Raw genomic sequence first — 11924 nt, 5'->3', positions numbered from 1 at the left:
TGGAAGAAAAGTTATGACCAACCTAGATAGCTTATTAAAAATCAGAGACATTACTTTGCCAACAAAGGTTCATCTAGTCAAAGTTATGGTTTTTCCTGTAGTCATGTATGGATGTGAAAGTCGGACTATAAAGAGAGCTGAGTGCCAAAGAATTGATGCTTTTGAACTGTGATGTTGAAGACTCTTGAGTCCCTTGGACAGCAAGGAGATCCAACCAGTCCATCCTAAAGGAAATCAGTCCTGAATATTCTTTGGAAGGACTGATGCTGAAGCTGAAACTCCAATGCTTTGGCCGCCTGGTGCAAAAGACTGACTCATTTGAAAAGACTCTGATGCTGGGAAAGATTGAAGGCGGGAGGAGAAGGGGACAACAGAGGATGAGATGATTGGATGGCATCACCGACTCAATGGACATGAGTTTGAGTAAACTCCGGGAGTTGCTGATGGACAGGGCGGGCCTGGTGTGCTGCAGTCCATGGGGTCGCAAAGAGGTGGACACGACTGAGCAACTGAACTGAACGACAGAAACAAACAGTGGTTTATACATGTGAAAACAGAACTGATCAGGAGAATCTGGGAGAACTGGAAGAGTCTCAGTAAAAATCTAAAACTGGGTTCAGAAAGGAGTGGGGGAGCTCTAGGCAACAGAGGTATCAAGAGAGACCTTCAGGTGCCAGCACCATAAATGAATAGCCCTTTGTCATCCTCGTGTCGCTCTGTGTGCGTGTGTGCTAAGTCGCTTCAGTCATGTCTGACTCTTTGTGACCCTATGGGCTGTAGCCCTCCAGGCTCCTCTGTCCATGGGATTCTCCAGGCAAGAATACTGGAGTGGGTTGCTGTCCTGGAGGATCCTCCAGGGGATCTTCCCAACCCAGGAATCGAACCCGCGTCTCTTATGTTTCCTGCATTGGCAGGCAGCTTCTTTATCACTAGAGCCACCTGGGAAGCCCTCCTGTCTCTCTGCTCAATATGCAGATTCCAGGGGAAGACTCTTGGGTCACAGAAAAACAGGCCCAGCTGGACGACAGTCCCACCGAGGCTGTATCTGTTAGATGGAGCTGCTTCCTAGACAAAAGGCTGGGGAGTGGGTACTGAGCAGGCAAAGCTGAGTCCCCCATCATTTACCTTAGAGACCCTATTACTTGGCTTGATGTCTGGCACATAGTAGGTGCTCAAGAAATATTTGTTTAATGAGTGAACAATTGAATGAATAAATCTGCATGAATGAATGAATGGAAAAATAACTGAGTGAATGCGGGCGGGCAGTGTGCTGGCCTGTGAAGATACTGGCCAGATATTACAGCAGGCCTTGCTCCTCCACCCAGCCAGACTTTTCTCCTCTCAGGAGAGTTCCCAAGCCTGGCTTCTAGAACAAATAGAATTTTAATCCCCTTATCCTCTCTTAAGAACATTACACACTTGGAACAGTGTGATAATTCCCGATAACACTCCAGGAGCAGCAACTTCCTAGCCCTGCTTGATTTTAAGTTAAGTTTTCAGGGGAAGGGCAGTGATGGAGACAGATGTGAGGAAGAGTCGACTCTGAGGCTGGAAACTGGAATGTCTGATGTTTCTTTTGTGGAACCAAGCAGCTGTTAAGCAGACGGCAGGTGTATGATGCCTGGTCTGCTGGAGGCTACACTTCACCCAAGACAGGTGGGTCATCCACACATCTGCCCAAGATCTGCCCATAAAGGACGTCAGATGGTGCCTCAGCCTTTACACAGTCTCCTGAGAATAAATGGATGGATTTCATTAGCCCCTAAACAAGATCCTGCAACTTCTGTTTATTTTGTATGCTCTCAGACTCCTCCTAAGTGTATAACACAAAGTGGACACACAAGAAGTGTTTGCAATATGAAATGAGTCTTTGATGCCTTCACAATTCCTTACAGCATACACAATGGAAGAAAAATTAAAGAGCAATTTGGCTCAAATGCTGGGGGAAAAAAATTTGAAAGCAAAAGGAGAAGGGGGTGGAAGAGGATGAGCTAGTTTGATAGCATCACCGACTCAATGGACATCTGAGCAAACTCCAGGAGATAGTAAAGGACAGGGGAGCCTGGTGTGCTGTAGTCCATGGGGTTGCAAAGAATCCGGCAGGACTTTGTGACTGAATAACAGCAACAATGTATCAATATTTAGAAACATCCTAAATTAATATACCTAGAGGTAAGTTGATGGGCTTCCCAGGGGGCGCTAGTGCTAAACATGCCTGCCAATGCAGGATGGGTTGGATCCCTGGGTTGGGAATATGCCCTGGAGGAGGGCTTGGCCACCCACTGCAGTATCCTTGCCTGGAGAATCCCCATGGCCAAAAGACCCTGGATGGCTATAGTCCATAGGGTCGCAAAGAATCGGATATGACTGAAGCAACTTAGCACACACACACATGCACTGTAAGTTGACAGCTGTTCTCCAGACAGGAGGAAAAGAATAAAAGGAGGGAAAGTCAATCATGGCGGCACCTACCATGCCAGCAGCTGTGCAGGGCACTTTCACTGTCTTATGTCCTTTTATCCCTACAGTAATCTGGAGATTCCTGTTAACCCCATTCCATGAGTGGGGAAACTGTCCAGAGAGGTTAGGTACATTACTCAAGGTCATGAAGCTGCTAAGGGGCAGAGCCAGGATTTCGACTTGGATCCAGTCAGATTCTGTGGCCTGCTCCATTTCATTACATCACACTGCCTCCAAGAAGTAAACAAATGAGGCTTTTGAGCTGAAACTCTGGGACCTTATTCATGAGTGAGTCTGCCAGAGCCGTTTAGCCTTGCTTTTACACAACTCTCACGAGTGTGATCATCTGATCCCTTAGTTCACAGACTTTCTGAGACAGAAAATAAGAAACAGGAGAGAAGGCTACAGAAGAAGACACTCTGGTAAAGACAAATAGTGAAGCAGGGCTTACTTTACAGCAAATGAATTGGTTGAATGAGAGTAACTCTCCCGATTGTAACAACTAAAACCTCTGGACAGCGTATTTTAAAAAAATAAATAAATAAAAAACATTTGAAGGCACAAAAGAAAAAAATAGAATACAACTCTTGGAAAAAAAAGAAAACGCACAATTTTATTAATCTCAAAGATAAAGCTTTTGGTTTCATTCTTTGCTTTTCAATGTCATTGATTCCTAATTTTACTTTATTACTTCCTTTCTTCTTCTTTCTTTGACTTTAATTTGCTCTCCCTTTTCTTGTTTTCAATGTGAAAGTGTGGGTCATTGCTTTGAGAACTTTTCTCTTTCCTCCTGGCAATTAGTGCTATAAATTTTCCTCTAAGCCCCTCTTTAGCTGCGTCTTATGAATGTTTTCATTTTCATTCAGTTCAAATTACTTTCTAGTCTCCCATTTGATTTTTTCTTTGGCCTATGTGTTAGAAATGTTATTTAGTTTCCAATACTATGGGACTTTCCAGATATCTTTAGAGTATTGATTTCTAATTTAATTCCTTTACCACAGAACATACTTTGTGTAATTGGAATCCTTAGACATGTATTGAGACCTGGTCTGTAGTCCAGGCCTTGGTCTACTTAGGTATATGTTTATTGTGCTTGAAAGGAGCCTGTATTGTACGGTCCTTGGGGGAAGTGGTCTATAAATGTTGGCTAAGCCATGTTGGTTGATAGCATCCCATTTGGCTTTTTGTTCCCTTTTTTCTCTTTTTCTGCCTTCTTTGGATTATATATTTTTTAACTCATGAAGTATTTATTTCTAGGTTTATTCAGTGCTATTAAAGTTCAATCAAAATGTAAAGCTTAAGGACTTCCCTGGGGATCCAATGACTAAGATGCCACACTCCCAACACAGGGGGCCTGGGTTCAATCCCTGGTCAAGGAACTAGATCCCACAGCCACAACTAAGAATTAAGACGCCACAACTAAAAAAAGTTCCACACGCTGCAACTAACCTGGCACAGCCAAATAAATATATATTTATTTTAAAAAATGTAAAACCTAGCAGACAGCCCCCAGTAGTTAGGATTATCTCGAGGGACATCGAGTTGGATATTGCAAGTCAACATAACCTGAAACGAGCTGGACTTAAGCTGTTGGGTCAGTCTCTCCAACCAAGAGTCCCTGCTTTGTTCCACCTGGAGTGTTCCCAGGCCAGCCCCTCAGTGAGAGCTCTGGGCAGCCGCAGTGGGGTGGGGTGGGGTGGGGGTAGAGGGTTGGAAGCTATTGGTATTGACATTTGCTTCCAGATGGATTGTACTTTTTATGATTCCATTTTATCTTTTTTGTTAGTTTCTTAACAACAAAGTTAGTTTCTTTCTCTTTGATTTAGTGCTTGCTTTAGGGTTGAGGTACACGTTTTTAACTTATCACAGTCTTACCTTCAAATGATATTCTATCACTTCAGGTACTGTATAAAACCTTAAAACAGAGTATCCCATTTCCTCCTTCCTGGCCTTTGTGCTAATGTGCCATACAATTTTACTTCTATATATTATAAACCTTAGAATAAATTGTTAGTATTTTCACTTTAGTCAGTTATCTTTTAAGCAGATTCTTTAAAAAAGAAAATACATATTTTACATTTACCTACATATACATCATTTCCAGTATTCTTCACTCTTCCAAAAAGAACTAACTAAATCAAGTATTGTCAGCAATGTGAAGTGACTAGAACTTCCATGCACTGTTGATGGGGAAATCATATTGTGTAACCATTTTGGAAAATGATTTGGTGGTTTCATGCTAAACACACACCTACATATCTAGATATTCTCATAAGAATTTATACAAAAGAAATATAAGCATATTTCCACACAAAGACAAGTAGATGAATATTCACAGCTGTTTTTTCTATAACTGCCCCCAGCTGGAAGCAACCCAAGTGTTCATCAACAGGTGAATGAATAAACAGATTGTGGACATCCATACAACAGAATACTACCCAGCAATAATAATAAATGCATGAGGTCACCTATGGCAGTATAGATGAAGTGCAAAATAATTATGATCTAAGAAAAAAAAATCCAGAAAGGAAAAAAAATGCATGTCATACAATTCCAATTATATATAATTCTAGAAAATGCAAACTAATTGGTAGTAGCAGAAAGCAAATCAGTAGCTGCTTGGGAAGGAGAGTGAGAATGGGGGATAGATTTCAAAGAAGCACAAAGAAAGTTTTAGGGGTGATGGGTAAATCCATTATCTTAATTGTGGTGATATTTTATGGTTGTTCCATATCTCAAATTTCATCAAAGTTTACACTTTAAATATGTGTAATTTACTGTATGTCGATTATACATCAACAGAGCTGTAAAAATTTATTGGATGGCTTTAAAGCCAATTGGACACAGCAGAAGAAATGATCAGTTAACTTAAGGAAAACATATTGCTTCCACTGAAGAAAAATGAGAGACTAATATTGAAAAACAAAGAAGAGATCCTAAATGATGAGTGGGACAGATCCAGCAGATTAACAGATGTTCAGCTAAAGTCTTGTAAGAGGAGAAAGATAAGGAGAGGGAAAAAACCAGAGCAAAACAGGAAGAGATAAGGGCCACATTTCTCCTTTTCAAACTTGCAGTACATTAGAGGTCCAAAAAAGATCAACAAACCTCAAGCAGGAAAAAGATAAAGAAATCCACATCGTGGTCAAATGTCTGAAAACTAAAGATAAAGAGAAAACCTTTAAAACATGTAGCATAAAAAAGGATCCATTCAGTACAGGAAAAGACCAACAGGAGTGACAGGTACATTCTGTTCTCTATAGAAACACGGGAGAGACAGAAGACAATGGAATTACAGCTTTAAAAGTGTTGAAAGGAAACAACTGCCAACCTAGAATTCTATATCCAACAAGAACTTTCTTCAAAAATACAGGGAAATAAAGACATTTCCCTGATAAACAAACACTGAGAGAATTTACTGCCAGCAGATTCACACTGCAAGAGATGTTATATAAAATGCCTCTGGTTAAAGGGGAACTAACACATATGGAAAAACAGATCTAAAGGGAAAAAAGAAGTGTCCTGAAAATGTTGACGATGTGGGTGAACATAAATGACTAGTTTAAAAAAGATCTCTTTAAAATATGATTAAGCATTTCAAGCAAAAAATATTTAAATGTGTAAAAGTTTATAACGTAGAAATAAAGTGGATGACAAGAAAAGCACAGAAGAATAAGAAAATAAATGAATTTATGCCATTGTAGTTCTTACATTTTACATGAAGTGGTAAAATATTAATTTAAGGTCAACTGCAAAAGTTCAGAGTACATACTGTAATAACTGAAGTAACCACTAAAAAATAATACAGATGCCAAAGTGTCAATGAGAAGGGAGAAAACTGGAACACTGAAAAATACTCAAGAAATTACCCCCAAAGAAAACCTGAAAGGAGTAAGAAAGAAAGAGGAAAAGAGACAAAAAGAAAACCAGTAGAAAATGAAGGCTTACACCCAACCATATCAGTAATTATTTTACATGCATAATAAACACTCCAATTAAAAGATAGCAGCTATCGGACTGGATTAAAGAGTAAAGAATAAAAAATTAATGCAAGACACAACTCTATGCTGTTGACAAGACAGAACTTTTGATATAATGAAGAAAACAGACCTGAAGTTCCAGTGACAGAAAAAGTATGTAACATGAAACCATTAAGCACAGAAAAGCTAGTGTGGATACAATAGCAAAGTCAAGCTTATGACACGATGTGTTGCCAGAGAAAAAGAGGAACATCTCATGTTAAAATCTTTGATTAATAAAAACATCATAGCAACCTTCAGTATATATGTATGGATAATAGAGTTTCAAAACAGGTGAAGCAAACATTCAGAGAATGAAGGGGGACAGTAGGCAGCTGCAGTCACAGTTGGAGGTTTTAACAATTACTTTACCAATAACTCATTGAAACAGGGCCAGGACCAGGGAAAGACAAATGAAGCATTCACCTTGGGTACAAAATTTAAGGGGCATCAAGAAACCTTGTAATCAAAGAAAATGATATTTTAAGATAGTATTTAAGAAAATCAAAATTAGTTCAAGAACTTCATAAGGAACAAAACGTCAAAATTTTAAATAATGCCAGCGTCAGTGTTCGTGCATTTTTTGAGCAAAGAGTCAGACATGACTGAGTGTACACACACCAGTGTTCCAGATGTTTCCCTTTTGCTCCAGGCTACAGTACAGATCAGAAGAGCGTCATCACTGGCTCTCCTTTAATAGTTTTATTTTTCCTCTCTCCATGATTCAGAAGAAATTACAAAGAGAATTAGAAAGTATTTCAAACTGGTTGATGATGACATATATCATAGCGAGATATGAGGGATGCTGCTAAACCACTTCTTATGGGAAAACATACATCTTTAAATGGCGATATTTGTGTGACTCAGGGAACTCAAACAAGGGCTCTGTAACAACCTAGAGGGGTGGGAAGGGGTGGGAGGGGGGAGGAGGGTTCAAGAAGGGGGGAACAAATGTATGCAAGTATGCTCAGTGGCTTCAGTAGTGTCTGACTGTAGCCTGCAAGGATCCCCTGTCCATGGGGATTCTCCAGGCAAGAATCCTGGAGCGGATTGCCATGCCCTTCTCCAGGGGATTTTCCCAACCCAGGGATCCAACTGGCGTCTCTTATGTCTCCTGCACTGGCAGGCAGGTTCTTTACCACTAGAGTCAACTGGACCTACGGCTCTTTCATGTTGATGTATGGCAGAAACCAACACAATATGGTAAAGCAATTATCCTTCAACTAAATAAATTTTTAAAAAAAGAATAAAGTTGTAAAGTCCATGACCTATGCTTTCAAGTTAACAATACAGGGAGAAAAAGAACAGATTAAACTTTAGCTAGCAGAAATTTATTCTAAAAATGAGTCAAAAGCAATGAAATAGACAGCAAGCAAAAAATAGCAAAAATCAACAAGGTCGAAAGTTGTTTCCATGAAAAATTAATAAAGTATATAAATCCCAAGCTGGTTGACAAAAGAGTGGGAGAAAACACATTTATCAATATCAAGAATAAAAAGGGAAATATTGCTACAGATACTATAAACATTAAATGGATAATAATGAATAACTTTAGGCCAATGAATTGGACAATGTAGATGAAATGGATAATTACTCAAAAAGTGAAACCTATTAAAACTGATCAAGAAAAAAATAGAAAATCTGAAATTACTTGCTTCTGCTCTTGCACACAACTCCCTTTCCCTCCGGCTCCAGGATTCAGATAAACTTTTCTAGACCCTGGGAATTTTATATCTCAGGGTTCCCTGGCCCTCAGCCCCTCCTCTGGGAGATATAGTAAATAAATGTTTTTATTGATTGCGTTTTATAGCTCTATGTCATCTATATTATTCCGTCATTAATTCAGCAAAAAGTTTACTGAGCATCTTCTGTCAGACACTATGCTAGGTATTGGAATTACAGTAGCTAATTGCATTAATTAGTGTGAATTGAATGTGATCATTTGTTCATCTTATTAAAAAGTGGGCCTTGGCTCCTTGGTGAGGGATGTAGCCCATCATTATGACATTGTTTCCATAGAGAAATCAGACTGTTATTTCCATAGAAAAATCAGACTCAGTGGATGTTATTTCAAGGCAGTATCTTTGTATTGGAAATGAAGCTTATTCTAAACTTGAGGGTTGACTGCATTCTATTGAGGCAGTAGATACATGCATGATACTATTTAGAAAGCTTTTTAACCAAAAACACTTGCAAGGTGGTCAAGGCTTTAAAGGAACTGTCAGTTACCTGAAAAATAAATATCTCTGATTCTCCAACAAGATGCTTCTAGATTGCCAGCATCGTGTGATCCACCTGCTGTGGTGGCATCTCAGGTTCCACAGGTGTGTGGGTGCTGGTGAGGCTGGGAAAGGGGGTGGGTGAGGAAGGAACCTGGGCTGAAGGGGAGCAGGACTGAAATCCCAGCTCTGCTACTCAGCAGCTGCCTGTGTCTGAACAAGGCATTTCCCGTGTAATAGCCGGCTCAGGGTGGATTGGAGGAGTATGGGCAGGTCTCCGTGCAGGCTCAGAGGTGCCTCAGCAGATCTGCCCTGCATGTGACCCAGCCACCTTTTATCACCTGTCCCCTGGGAACCAGAACAGCTAGCCAGGAGGGTCCCAAGAACTCCTCCTTTTTGCGTTGTATCCCCACACCCGCACCTGTGCCGGACCCAGTCACACGCAAACCCCAGGACCTCCATCAACCATTAAGAGGGAGGTACTTGTAAGTTTAGAACAATATCCACGTCTTTACCTGGTCATGCCCTCCACCGCATGTAAAGCCCTAGCTCTTCTCTCATTTAACTTTCAAAACCACCTCCTAAGACTCCAGGATGAGAATCACTTGCTCATTTCACAAAAGGAAAAATTGCTTGTCAGAAGGAAGTCGCGTCTTCCCCAAGGACCCACAGTCATGGATACAGCTGGGACTCCGCGCCTTCCCCAATCTTTGTCCCCCGTGACCTTGGGCTGCAGGAGATTCCACTGTCCCCCTCTGATGTGCAATATTATTATAGATGCTGGAGGCTTAATTGGGTTTTTTTTAAGCCATATAATGAACACTTGTAAATATCTCTGGAGCCAGGTGGAGCCATTAAAATGTTAAACAAATAAGGGCTATCTTTTAGAATCCATAGGTTATTTCCTGGAGTCCGGGCCAAGCAGACACGATGGCGGTAAGTTTACCCCTTCTGCTGTGAAGGAGCTCAAAGCAGCTCTTGGGGGTGGTGAGCTTCTATGATGGGCCTGTGGTTTCCCTCTCCAAACCTGTGTAAACCTCTGAAGGGTGTTCTAAGGCCAGAGTGGTGTTTCTTAGAGTGATGCTGCTATACAAAGAGGGAGCTGTGAGGCAACTAGTTCCATGAAGAGGGGGTGCTATGAGAAAGGGGGTGCTGATGAGAAGGGGTGCTATTGAGAAGGGGTGCTGAGCAGCTACTCCAGGCTGACATTTGCCCACTATGTGCCATCTCCCCAGCTCCCGCCTCTCTCCCCAGGACCATGCAGATGACAAAGGCACCCAGTCTCCATTTCCCAGGGGCTTCTGTTTCTAGATACTTTGTTAGTTTCCCCTCTATTTCTCTAAGGCTGCTGAACACGTGGTTGTTTGACTTTTCTCTGTGCCTACATCAAACTTGCTTCTTTTCCGAAGCAGCGATCTCTGGATCTTCCTATAACCTCTCTTCTCTCCAACCCTACTCCAGGGTAAATTTCTAGCCTTTTGCTTCTGTTTAGGGTCTGGGTCTTCAGACCCACCCAGGATGGCTGCACTGCCCTGGATCTCACCCGGTGGGAGTCCCAATGCCAACATTGTGGGGGGACTTCACCGTCTCCACTCCTAATCTCCACCAGCCTCCTCGCTCCACAGAGCCACGCTTCAGAGGTTTACACAGGTTTGAAGAGGAAACCACAGGCCCATCGTAGAAGCTCACCACCCTCAAGAGCTGCTTTGAGATCCTTCACCAAGTCACGCCACAGAGACATCCATCCAGGAGGAGAAGAGCCTGCTTGTCATGAGAACAGCTTCAGTATGAGTACAGTAAGCCCTCTACATACGAACGTTCAAGCTGTGAACTTTCAAAGATGCAAATGTGCGTGCCAGCCCCTGTATGCTATAATGCTGTACTTTTTAGTACAAGGTAATGGACTATCAGATTAAAGATGCTTTCTTTGTTTCTTGTGTTTGTTTGTTTTTTAGTGGCGTAATAGTGAAAGTTGCTTAGTCATGTCTGACTCTTTGTAATCCCTATGGATTTGTAGCCTGCCAGGCTCCTCTGTCCTCGGGCTTTTCCAGGCAAGAATACTGGAGTGGTTTGTCATGCCCTCCTCCAGGTGATCCTCCCAATCCAGGGATCAAGCCCATGCCTCTTACATCTCCTGTACTGGCAGGCAGGTTCTTTACCACTAGCACCACCGAGGAAGCCTCTCTTGGATAATACCAATACTGATAGCAATCCTAGGGTCACAGGGGTCTCCTGGCCTCATTTTTGTAAAAGACTATGTTCAGTCAATGTAATAACCAATGCTTTTATCTTCATTCAAAGTTAAAGCTCCTCCCTCCCTAGGCTAGCACCTGACGCAGGGAACAAAGGCCCGGGAGCACTGTGGTCCCTGTGGAACACTTATGCAACCCTTGTCCCATTATCAACACAAGTACAGTTGTACTGTCCCCTCCTCTGCTGACAAAGCCACTTCAAGTAGCCTCTTAAAGCCCTTGAGATTTCACAAGGGCGGGTCACATGCCAGTCCACGGTGTCTCTGAAGCTGTGAATGACACGTGTCGTTCGCTCTGAGATCTTCTCAAAGCCCCTCCCAGCTAGCCTCAGACAAGAGGAAAGCACCCCCTACTCCTCCTAATTGGAGAAGGGATTAGGGGTGTGGAGGTGGGAAGGGGCTCCACACATATGGACCACCCCAATGCGGTTCATTGAACAACTCCTCCAATCTCCCGGCTTTTCCTTTATGTTCTGGGGCAGATGGTTGCTCAGTCGTGTTCAGCTCTTTGAGACTCCATGGGCTGTACAGTCCATGAATTTCTCCAGGCCAGAATACTGAAGTGGGTAACCATTCCCTTCTCCAAAGGATCTTCCCAACCCAGGGATCGAACCCAGGTCTCCCACATTGCAGGTGGATTCTTTACCAACTGAGCTACCAGGAAATCCCAGGTGAGCCTACAGAGGTCACAAAATCAGTTTCTACCAGCTCCTTGGCAAGTTTGACCTAGGTGGTTTGGAATCCATTCTAGAACATGGGAGTCTATTCCTTGAAGCCATCATTTCAGGGCCTTGATAAAAATGAAGAATGAAGTAGTTCTGCCTAAACACTCCAGGATATAATGTTCTCTTCATTTAAAAAGGCCTAGCACACAGCAACCGTGCAATAAGTGTTGCTGTTCGACTAAGTGAATAAATGTTAAGCAGAGCTGTTATTACCACTAATGATTACTATTAGGACCTGGCCGGGCTTAGC

General features: G+C 42.1%; 1 long non-coding RNA gene across 1 annotated transcript; it reads left to right on the top strand.

The window, feature by feature from the left end:
• The first annotated feature begins 9602 nt into the window (after positions 1-9602).
• Positions 9603-10630, top strand: LOC121817047 (uncharacterized). The gene is made up of 2 exons (XR_006056774.1): positions 9603-9634; positions 10191-10630. It is a non-coding gene; the product is annotated as an uncharacterized LOC121817047 (long non-coding RNA).
• Positions 10631-11924: the final 1294 nt, after the last annotated feature.

The sequence above is a fragment of the Ovis aries genome, chromosome 18, assembly GCF_016772045.2.
Source record: "Ovis aries strain OAR_USU_Benz2616 breed Rambouillet chromosome 18, ARS-UI_Ramb_v3.0, whole genome shotgun sequence".
Taxonomy (NCBI): domain Eukaryota; kingdom Metazoa; phylum Chordata; class Mammalia; order Artiodactyla; family Bovidae; genus Ovis; species Ovis aries.
Note: the sequence above shows the minus strand (reverse complement) of the source record. Positions and strands in the feature narration are given on the sequence as shown.